The sequence below is a fragment of the Triticum urartu genome, chromosome 2 (genome assembly GCF_003073215.2).
Source record: "Triticum urartu cultivar G1812 chromosome 2, Tu2.1, whole genome shotgun sequence".
Classification (NCBI taxonomy): domain Eukaryota; kingdom Viridiplantae; phylum Streptophyta; class Magnoliopsida; order Poales; family Poaceae; genus Triticum; species Triticum urartu.
In genome coordinates, this window is record NC_053023.1 from 295,842,162 (window position 1) to 295,854,038 (window position 11,877).

An 11,877-nucleotide genomic window follows, 5' to 3' on the forward strand; every position below is an offset into this window, starting at 1 on the left:
ACGAGTCGAGCATTCGAGCTCGAGTGCCGGCGGAGCGTAGTTCGTCATGAGTTTTTCCAGGAGGCGATGGGCGCGACGAGCCGCCTCGGTGAAGAGCTCGCTGGTGTCGATTCGCGTCTTGAGGCTGAAGGTCTCCGACCGGTGGAGGAGCGGCGCAAGCTGAGGGTGGCCATCAGCGCAAGCTGAGGGTGGCCATCAACCTCGGTTGCTATCAGCGCGACCTCGAGAATGCGAAGGCCGAGGCGTCCCACAAGATCGCCCATGAAGCCCGCTCGCGAGCCTTGGAAGAGGCTCGTGAGGCCGATCGCCATCGCGGGGCTGCAGGGGAGCGCACGTGGGGGCTCCAGGCCTAGAGCGCGTCCCTTGAGCAGCAGGTGGAGGCACGCGGGGCCGCTCTTGCATCACTGAGGGGGACGCCCGCGGAGGAAGAGGAGGTCCGGAAGCGCGAGGAGGGGTTGGCCCTGGAAGCTGTGGAGCGCAGCCTCGAGCTCGAGCAAACTGGAGACCAGGGAGCGTCAAGTTGGTCAAGCAGAAGACGTCGTCGGGGCCCGCGAGGCTAGAGTCGAGCAGGAGATCAATCGCCGGGTGGTCGAGGTTCGCGTAGATTTGGAGGGCAGGTACGACTCGAAGCTGAAACTCACGGGTCTGGAGGATGCGAGGGCTGCCGCCCTCAGGCCTAGGTTGGATGAGGCCGAGAGGCGTGCGGAGGCCACAACCGCCACCCTGGTTACAGCGCATGCGGATTTGGCCTCCGCCCGCGCCGAGCTACTCTCTCTCTCCGGAACCGAGTTGATGATGCTGAGGCCGTCGCACGGCAAAACAGGGAGGAAGTGCTTCAGCGCCAGACGCTGGAGCGCGAGCATGCTCCTATGCTTCAGGACCTCCGGAACAGGTCCAACACCACCCTGGGTTACATCTGCGACGAGAACGCCCTGGCCCCTCACTCGAATGAGTATGCTAGCCACCTGACCTTCTTCACCGAGGTGGTGACGCGCCTGGAGGCTCGATCTTCCAGGGATCGCCAGCTTGTGGAGGAAAGGGGGCGTGGTCTGCTTGATCGCGCTTTCTCCCGTGTCTTCAGCCACCTTCTGAATGCCGACCCCAACTTGGGCTTCGACGCCGCATTGCCCCCGTACCCACGAGCGTCCGGGGCGACCTGGCTCGTTGGGTAGAGGACCATGTGGACGCATTAGTTAGGGCCTTCACCTCGGAGGATGACGCGGTGGTGGTCGTCGCAGACGAAGACGACACCGACGAAGACAATGTTGATGCGAGTGACGCGTCCGCGGGTGATGTAGCGAGTGATGTTTCGGGCTGATCCCATGTTCTCCTGTCGTTTCATCCTACATGCAAAACTCGGGCGTGTCCCTTGGAAGGCTCGTAAGAGCATTTTGAGAGGGGGAGCCCCTCATGTAAGCAAATTGTAGTTTTTACTTTCCTATGCGATGTGGGTATGTGTCCTCGTGAACTCGTGAAGCCGGGGTGAGCATCCCGTCGTGGTTTAGCTTAGTCAGGGCCAGCTCCGGGCTGGGTCGTGAAGCGACGAGCTTCTAAGAATCCTGTGGAGCTTATCGCCCCGTCTGAGGGGGCCCCTCAAGAGGTGAGCGCCAGCCGCAACGCTGGCGCGTGCTTCACGAGCGTGCGCTTTGCGCGGTCCGGCTCGCGAGGAGCTTGCGAGGGAAAGGCGATGGACATGAGTCCCAAACCAAACGAGATCCGGAAGGTGAGAAATGGCTCAAACAAGAAAAGGCACCCCCCGCGCGCATCGATAAAAAATTCAGCTTCAACTTAAATCTAGATCCAAAAAGCAAAGCCACAGAAAGAGAGATCCAAAGCAAAAGGTCGCGTCCGGCACCTAGTCTAGTCTTCAGGTCTTCAAGTCTTCTCACCAGCGCGGAGCTAAGTGCTGCCACTAGGCGTGGGAGGGAGCCCCAGGGCCTGAGGCCGGCGCTCCTGAGACTCCGAGGCATGTACAGCCCAAACTCATTATTACGTGAGAGTGTCACGGGCGGCGAGCATCACAGGCATTGGGCCTTCTTCACAGGTAACGGCCTTGCTTCATATCGCCAGACGAGGGCCCCACCTTGTGCCACCCCTGACCTCCTTTGAGCCAACCGGTCACCAGGACGACACAAAAAGAGGTAAAAGGGGACGCCAGCGGTTCCCTCGGTGACCACGGGTCCTATCCCGGGGGAAGGGTCCTCGAAGCCTCCCCGGCAGAGGGCCTACCTCCGGGTAACCCCTGGCCTTGCATGCTTTGGGGAGGGGCCTGGCTCCCGACCCCTCTCCTATAGCTGCCAACACGATCCTCCCGCTGCCAGGGGGGCCGTCGAGCTGGGGCCACCTACCGCTATGGTGACCTGCTCCTCCTGCGACTCATGGTTAGCGTAAGCTTGCTCCTGAGGGATTAGGGGTACCCTATAGCGGTCGTTGCACACGCGGTCGTGGTGGTTCCCCAACAGCTCCTGGAAAGCATTGACTCCTAGCATCCCTTCTTCCCAATCTTCTCCAACAAATGAGCCGGGGTCGTTCTCCGGCGTGTACTCCTAGTCCGTCATGCCGGGCATGTAGGCTTCTGGGGCTGTTACCCCGAACACCTCGTCGTGGTGCCCCACACTCCATGTCGTCCGGCCCAACGTGATGTCCTGGGGGTGATAGCATGGCATCCCACTTGGGCCATGGAAGGCGACGCTTGTCCCCATGCTTGTTGCAGGAGGTACTGGGGTGGTAGAGCCCCCGGCACCGCCGGCCGTGCTGGTGTTGACGAAGCCCCCTGGCGCGCCTGATGGTGCGTGGTGGCGGTGTGGCCCGCCGAGAATCCCCGTAGTGGTCTAAGGAGGAAGCTGATGGCAGAAGGGCGGGGCTCCCGAGGCTGCCGCGTCCAGCAGCTCGGCGAAGCATTCCAGTAGTGTGTCCCGGCCGCTTTCCATCAGCCGGCACCGTAGCAGCTCCCTTGCCATGTTGAGTGCTGCCTGCGTGTTTGCCTGTTCTCGCCGTGAGTGCGGCGCCGTTGCCGCGGCGTGGCTTGCGGCTCTGGCAGCGGCTCGCACTTGCCGCGGAGTGATGGTAGATGACGCCCCGCCGCATCACCCGCGCCCCGCCGGATTGGACGGCGCTCGTGCCGCCTGGAGCGTGGGGTTAAGGTCTTCATAGGCGGGCGGCACCGACCGAGCTGGCCAGGCTGCCTAGCGGTTGGAGTCATCTCGTCATCTCTTGGGTCGTCGGACATCGCGGCCGCGGAGCACCTGCAAGTCGGTTGTCGGAGAAGAAGCTCCGGCACACCCCTACCTAGCGCGCAAAATGTCGGATGTGGGGTTCCAGCAAACCCTTAAGGTTCGAACACTGGGGTGCGCGCGAAGTCTTTTCCTCCCACCGATCTATGCCCTAGCTCGCTAAGATCTTGCGGACGAACTCGACGAATTCGCAATACGGAAAGACACAAGAGTTATAGTGGTTCGGGCCACCGTTGTGGTGTAATACCCTACTCCAGTGTGGTGGGGGTGGATTGCCTCTTGGGGTGATGTGAACAATACAAGGGGAAGAACAGCATCCTGAGGTTGTGGTGTTCTTGTGCTTGACTAACTTGTGTGGGTGAGAGTGATCTCTCTCCTCTCCCTCTATCCATGGTGGTGGCTAGTCCTACTTATATAGGCCCTGGTCCTCTTCCCAAATATTGAGCGGGAAGGGAGCCAACAACAGCGGGTTAATTTGAAGGGGGACAGCTAGTACAAGCTATCCTGACAAAAGTGGTCTTCACGTGCCAAAGGCTCTGGTGGTGACGCCGTCTTGGGCTCCACGATGACCTCCGTCTTGCCGTCCTTCTGGTCCTGGCCTTGTTGCACCGATATGGCAACCTTTGCCTGATGCCTCAGTACTCCGCGCCTGCACAGGCCTCCTTAGCACCAAAGAGGAAACAAGGACGCTTCGCGCACTGGCGCCCTCCTGATGTCGATCGTCATGGCTCACATCACGAGAGCCTTGTGATATTTGCCTCGCCTTCATATCTCCGCTCCTTGTGAGCCTGCCCAACTAGGCCACTCCAGAGGAGGTCTTGTGTTGTCCGTTTCGTGAGGCTTGGCCCCTCGCGATGGTCGTGGATGCCTTGTTGATGAAGATGGGCCATACGGCCTACTGGTTTAGCCACGCCGCGGGCCGCAGGCAGGCAAGCCTGGGGACCTCTGTTCCCAGGACGCCGACAGATGCGGATTTGATAGTAACCACTTTTAAGATCAATTTTTGAAAAGATAGTGGCACCACTAAGTTCATCAAGCATATCATCAAGGCATGGAATGGGATACCTATAACGAACAGTGATAGCATTGATAGGTCTACAATCGGAGCACATGCGAAAGCTACCATCTTGTTTTGGCACAAGAATGACCAGGACAGCACAAGGGCTCAAACTTTCACGCACATGTCCATGGTCTATGAGATGCTTTACTTCCCTTTGCGTTTCTTCGGTTTCTTCGGGGTTGATGCGGTAGGGAGCTTTGTTCGAAAGCGGTGCTCCGGGGATGTGGTTGATGCGGTGCTCGATGCCGTGTAGTGGAGGTAGTCCCGGAGGTAGCTCGTCAGGTAAAACATCGTGAAATTCCTGCAAAAGAGAAGACAATACTAGAGGAAGAGTGTGAGAGCTGTTAGCTTGTGGTGCATTGTTCTTGCACAAAAGGACATAGTGTAGGACACTAGATGGGTTCTCACACACTCCTCTTATCTCACTCTTGGTGGCAAATAGGATTAAGTTCTTCTTGTCACTCATCGTGGAGGCGCTTGATTTGGGCTTGTGGTGCTCACTCTATTTTTGGTGGCTCACTCTCTCACTATTATCTCCACGATGGGTGGCTTGCTTGTCGGCGATCACTTGGCTTAGCAACATTGGACGAAGTACGTACTCCTTCCCTTTCATCTTGAAGATGTAGTGGTTCGTTCGGCTGTTGTGGATGACTCATCTATCAAATTGCCATGGGTGTCCAAGGAGAAGGTGGCAAACGGTCATTGAACGACGTCGCACTCTAAGGTGCTTCATAGGCGCCAATTTTGAAGGAGACTTGTACTCGATGCTTGACTTGGATAGTGCCGGAGTCGCTAAGCCATTGCACTTTGTATGGATGTGGGTGCTTCGTCTTGGGCAATTGGAGCTTGGAGCAAGGTTCTTCACTTGCGACATTATGACAACTCCCTCCATCGATGATGACCTTGACGGAGCGTCCATTGATGCCGGCCTTGGTGTGGAATATGTGGCATATTTCGTCTTCTTCTTGGTGATGTTGGAGAGTCAAGACCTTGGAGGCAACAAGAGCGGGACATGAATCTTCATCGCAAAAGACTTGTTCCTCTTCATCGTTCACTTGCTGGTGCATGACGACTTGCTCAAGAGTGTCTATTTCTCCTTCACTCATTGAGTCGTAGGTTCCGTCGTTGTTGAGGATCATGGTCCGCTTGTTGGTGCACTCATAGGACTTGTGGCCTTGGCCTCCGCAAGTGAAGCATTTGAAGGAACTTGTCTTGACGGTCTCATCGGTGGGGGTTGAGGATGATGAAGCTCTCGGCTTGAAGTTTCTTGTAGTAGGAGGATGACTTGGAGTTGACGAAGCTTTCTTGGAACTCGACTTGTCGACGTTGCTTGTAGATGGCTTGATAGAAGGTGTTGGAGTCGTTGAAGCTTGGTTGTTGCAGAAGCGGTAGGACTTGGATGAGAACTTGGCATACTTGTAATCGTCTTGCACTTGACGTTCCGCTTTGTAGCTTGATGCACTAGCTCGATGAGGTTCGAGTGTGGTTGCAAGTCGGTGATCTTCTTGATAGGATGGTTGAGTCCATTCATGAAACATGCCATAGTTTGCTCATCGTCTTACGTGACATTGGCTCGTATCATGGCAATCTCCATCTCCTTGTAGTACTCTTCAACGCTCTTGGTTCCTTGCTTGAGTAGTTGGAGTTTCTTGAAGAGGTCGCAGTTGTAGTAGGTAGTCACAAAGCATGCTCTCATGACATCCTTCATTTGTGCCCAAGTAGTGATGGGTGGTTCACCTCTTGCCTCTCGGCGCTCGATGACTTGTTCCCACCAAATGAGGACATAGTCTTGGAACTCAAGGGATGCCATCGCGATCTTCTTCTCTTCTTCATAGTTGTGCAAACGGAAGATTTTGTCGACCTTCAATGCCCATGAAAGGTACTTCTCGGGATCGTTGCTTCCATTGAACTTGGGCATGGTGAACTTGAGCTTGCCGTAGCATCTCTCTTCATTGTGTTGGAGTCGGGGATGATGATGCCCATGTTGTTGATGATTGTCAAGCTCGTGACACTCTTGGTGAGGAGGGTTGTCAACCTCATGTTGCTCTTGTCGTGGATGAATTCCATTGTCTTCATGCTCTTGATGAACTTGATGTTCTTGGCGAGCTTGTGGAGGGGCTTGTCGAGATCGAGGAGGAACTTGACGATTCACGCGAGCTTGAAATCTTCGTTCTTGAACTTCTTCGCGAAGTGCTTCCTCTTGTTCACGAGCTTGTCAGCCTCGGTTGGCTATGGCTCAACTTGAATCTTGGAGGGTGTGTTGCGCCTCAAGTGCTTGAGCTTCACGGAGTTGTTGTTCTCAGTGTTTTGCTTCGACATCTTGTGCAACTTGGTGTATACGCGCTCGCTCTTCCTCTTCATGTTGGCGTTGTCGTTGCTGTTCTCGTGCTAGCGCCAAAGCCTCTTGGGTTTGACGTTGTCGGTGCTCTTGAGATTCGGTGTCGTGTAGAGGATTGAGGCTTTCTTGACGATCGTTGCGCGCGACACGGCATAAGTGTTCGATGTCGGTGTACTTGAGCCGGAGTGGGTGAAGTCGGAGTGTCGACTTGAGCGGGTCCTTGATGAAGACGAAGTGGAAGAAGAGCGGTTGAGAAGCAAAGCTTGAATCTCGTCCATCCTTGCGTCATTCTCTTGCTTGTGATCGTCGAGCTTGTGGTCGAAGTAGTCCCTTGTACGTTGCTCGGAGAGTCGCAAGTCGGCGGTGAGGTTGTCGATGCGTTCACTCATTGCTTGCTTCTCTTGATGCAAAGCACGTTGTGCACCGAAGAGGTGGCTCTTGGTGACGTAGGAGTTCATGTCGTCGACGTGCTCAATGAAGAGTGGGTTTGTAGAAGTACTTGGCCTATCCATCATTCCAATACAAATGTGAGTAGTAGAAAGAGAAGAACGAATACCAAATGTACCTTGACCGAAGTAGAAAGTGGATCAATGATCACTCCCATGTAGGACAAGGAAATAGCACAATTGGTACTAGCTCTTGTCGGTTTCTCACACCTACACAAGTAAAAGCTTATGGTGGAGCTTGGTTAGGATGGTGGCACAAAATTTGATGCAATTGTAAGTGAGCTTCAATAATGTTGGAAAAGATTCGCAAGATGCAATGTAACAAGTAGACCAAGCATATAAGGTACACGGAAACACACACGCAAAAAGATAAGTGGGGTTGGGAAACCAAGGATGATCCAAAATGTGGGAACCACGAAAATGCTATTATTGCACAACACCAGAGAGACGCTAGCACGATTGCACAATAGGCGGATACAAGAACTTGTTCACAACCTACTTAGCAGAAATGCAACGACTTCTATCCCAAGTATGCTCTATGCAAGGTGTTCCTATGATATGATCCAAGATGATCTAGTATGAAAATCTTAATGTCGTATGATGCGATGGTTCTTGCTTAAAAGCTCTTTGCTTATCTTTCCTTTTTGCTTAAAAGCTTGTTTGGCTCTTTGATGTTTGAGCTCTTTTCTCATGCAATGCTTGACGAGCCAAGATAGCAATTGTGTATGCGATGAAAACTTTGTGACACAAGAGATGATACCAATATATGCAGCAATGATGTATCTATGCTATGGGAAGTATGATCACTAATGTGCACAAGTCTCATTGCCGGCAATACTCAATGGCTAGTCTCGTTTGGTAAGCAACGCAAAGGAGTAAGGCTATGATGCCTATCAATGTAATGGCAAGAATGATGTATCACGATACCAAGACGAGGTTACCATTCTTGCTTACGGTATGGTGTCAAAATGGTGGAACGAATACCAAGATGTAGTCGAGGTGGTCGTTGTCGATGACACGTCCATGGCGAAGATGAGTGGCGGTGATGTTGATGTCGAACCGTACCTAGATAGCCGAAACACAAAAGGATACGGAATGACAACTCAAATTCTCAAAGCTAGAAGAGGCAAAACGTGTCGGAGTGCGAAACGGGTAAGCAAGGTTGGTGGTATGCGGAAGTGGTGATGGTGTATAGGTGGTAGGAGTGCGTATGCGGAAATGTGGGGCAATGGTGGTGCAAAACGGAAGAAAAAAATATCAGTTTCGTCAGGGTTCGTCTGATGTCCGAGTTGGGCCGATCGTCCGATCGTCGGACGTCCGGTAGGGGTCGGACGTCTGGTGCCAGGGTGAAATTTGGGTGTAGGGGTTCGTGGTGGAGATGTGGAAATTCGTCCAATCCGGAGGATTTTGTGGATGGAAGTTTGGAGACAAGGGGGAAAAGCTAGATCCAATCAAAACAAAGCAAATCCACAGATCAAATCAAACAAAATTTCAACACACCAACAAATCAAAAAAAAATTGGGGCTATTTTTGTGGGGAATTTTCGAATTTGGGACAAAAACAACAAAAACTAGGCTAGCAACACAACAAGGAGGCTCCGAAATCGTGATCAACTTGGCTCATGATACCAAGATGATGTAGGGTAGAACCCAAATCGCCCGATCTTTCACGAAAGGAGCGGATCCCGCGATGAACACGAAGAACACAAGGGGGAAACAAAGGGGAAACACAAGAGAAAACACGTGAGAATCACTAAACCAACACAATATAGTCACACATGTGCTAGATCCTCGGATACATAAGAGTTCACACGGTACACGATCAACTAGGGACGATACAAGGGAAGCCGGTCTTCTCCGTGAGGAAGTCTTCATGTTCTTCTCCGCGAGGAGGTCTTGAAGTCAAAGGGATCTTCTCCGAAGAGGCCGTGGTCTCTCTCGAGGAGTGGATCCAATGTGGATGAGCAATGCTCTATCTCTCAAATGAGAAAACCAATGCTAACACTAGCTAGAAGGAATATGAGGTCTATATATAGTCTTAGTGCAAAAGAGGGGGGCGAAGGGGTACATGGGTTGCGCCCCAACACGAAACATCACACAGGCGTCGGACGTCCAGGAGTCACGGGTCATCCGGAGGCTCGCGAGGGTCCGGACGTCTGGTGCCTGTCGGGCGTCCATAGATTTGGCTCGGGTGGTCTTCGGTCGACGTCCGGTCGGGGTCGGACGTCCGAGGGGTGTCGGAAATCCGTAGTTTTGGCTCGGGTGTGGAAGCGTCGGACGTCCGGTCTGGGTCGGACGTCCGGAGCCTGGAGATCGTCGGACGTCCGGTCCTGGCCGGTTGTCCGGAGCCTGTAGCTTCTTCTTCATCACTTCTTCTTCTCCGTCTTCACGTCCATCTTCCTCTTCTTCTTCTCCTTGCTCCTTAGCTTCTCCATGTTACCTGAGTATGCACAATGTGTCTGTATGAGGTAGTAGCCATGTCTCATGTGCATCAAAGTGGAAATGTGAGAGGAGAGATGTCACCTCGGTTTCAAGAGCTCTTGCATGTGCTTGTGTCATGGGTCCGCTAGGCACTTGGTGAGACGATGGTAGGTCCATGGGGATGACCTTGGGCTACTCCGCATCAAGTACTTGGCCTATCCATCATTCCAAAAGAAATATGTGAGTGGGAGAAAGAGAAGAACGTATACCAAATGTACCTTGACCAAAGTTGAATGTGGATCAATGATCACTCCAATGTGGAATAAGGAAATAGCACAATTGTTACCAATTCTTGTCGGTTTCTCACACCTACACAAGTAAAAGCTTATGGTGGAGCCTGGTTAGGATAGTGGCACAAAATTTGATGCAATTGTTAGTCAGCTTCAATAATGTTGGAAAAGATTCGCAAGTTTGCAATGCAACAAGTAGACCAAGCAATATACGGTACACGGAAACACACTCGCAAAGAGATAAGCGGGGTCGTGCAACCAAGGATGAGCCAAAATGTGGAATCCACGAAAATGCTCTTGTTGCACAACACTAGAGAGATGCTACCACGATTGCACAATAGGCGGATATGAAGACTTGTGCACAACCTACTAAGCAAAAAATGCAACCACTTATATCCCAAGTATGCTCTATGTATGGTGTTTCATCGATATGATCCAAGATGATCTATTATGACAATCTTAATATTGTATGATGCTATGGTTCTTGCTTAAAAGCTCTTTACTTATCTTTCCCTTGTTTTCTTAAAAGCTTGTTTGGATCTTTTTTTGTTTGAGATCTTTTCTCATGCAATGATTCATGAACCAAGATAGCAATTGTGTATGCGATGACAACCTTGTGACACAAGAGATGATACCAAGATATGCACCAATGATATGCACGTATGTTATGGGATTTATGATCACTAATGTGCACAAGTCACGTTGCCCGCAATACTCAAAGGCAACGCAAAAAGTAAGGCTATGGGGTTATCAATGCAATTGCAAGAATGTATGATGATATCACGATGCCAAGGTGAGGTTACCGTTGATGATGAGCATTGGTGATGTCGATGTCGAACCGTTCCTAGTTAGCCGAAACACCCTAGGAAACGATGAACCACAACTCAAAGTATCAAAACCAAAGTCAACATGGTGCTTTCGAAGTTGGCAATGTGGAAGTGAGACTGTTTGCGGAAAGCGGTGGTGTTATGCACATGATATGGTGGAGGGCCTAGGCAATGATGCCAATAAATGAAAAAAGTTTGAAGTTGTCAAATTGTCAAATTGTGTAGGAATCTATCTATATGGATGTAGGATGTCAATAGCTATTCAACGAGCTAAAGAACGCGTAAATCGGATTCCGGATGTGGAAGTTATGGTCAAAACTGTCAATCAACCGAGGCTGAACCTGGGAGGGACGGTAGTACCGCTAGGGATGGGGGTTGTACCGCTCCTAGAGCTCAGCGGTGGTACCGCTTGGAGTGGGTGGAAGTACCATTGGTGTCGGGACGAAATTGTGTCGGAAACGGATGATTTTCGGGCTAAAAGTGGATGGAATTCATGGATGGAAAGTGGTGAAACTTGGGGAGATGCTAGGTCCACTTGAAACCAAACAAGTCCGCGGATCAAATCCAACAAAACTTCATCACACCAACAAATCACAAAAAAAATTGGGGGCTATTTTTGGTGGGGATTTTTGAATTTAGGACAAAAACTAGAAAATCAAGCTAGAAAACAAAGAGGGGAGGCTCCAAAATCGTGATCAACGTGGCTCATGATACCAAGATGATGTAGGGTAGAAACCCTAGGGGCCGATCTTTCACGAAAGGAGCGGATCACATGAAGAACACGAAGAACACGAGGGGCAAAACGAGGGTAATCACGAGGGGAAACACGAGAGAATCAGTAAAACCAACAAGAAATAGTCACACATATGCTAGATCCTCAAACACATAAGACATACATGATCCACGGTAAACTAAGGATGATACAAGTAGAATGATATTCTCCGCGAGGAGGTCTTGAGGTTCTTCCCATGAAGGGGTCTTGAATCCGCTTGGGGGATCTTCTCCGAAGGAGGCGCGATCTCCGAGGAGAAGGTAACCAAGTGGATGAGCAAAGCTCTCACACAAATATGAGCTAATCCTTTGCTAACCCTAATTCGGAGCTAGGGGAGGAGTTCTTATAGTATAAAGGGTAAGTTGGGGGTTACACGGGTCGTTGACCCTTTCACTGCGCACAGGCAGGCCCGTAGTACCAGTCATGGTGGTGGTTGTTCCGCTGGGAGCTCAGGTATCGGTTCTTGGAGATGTTTCCGAAGGTGCTCAGTG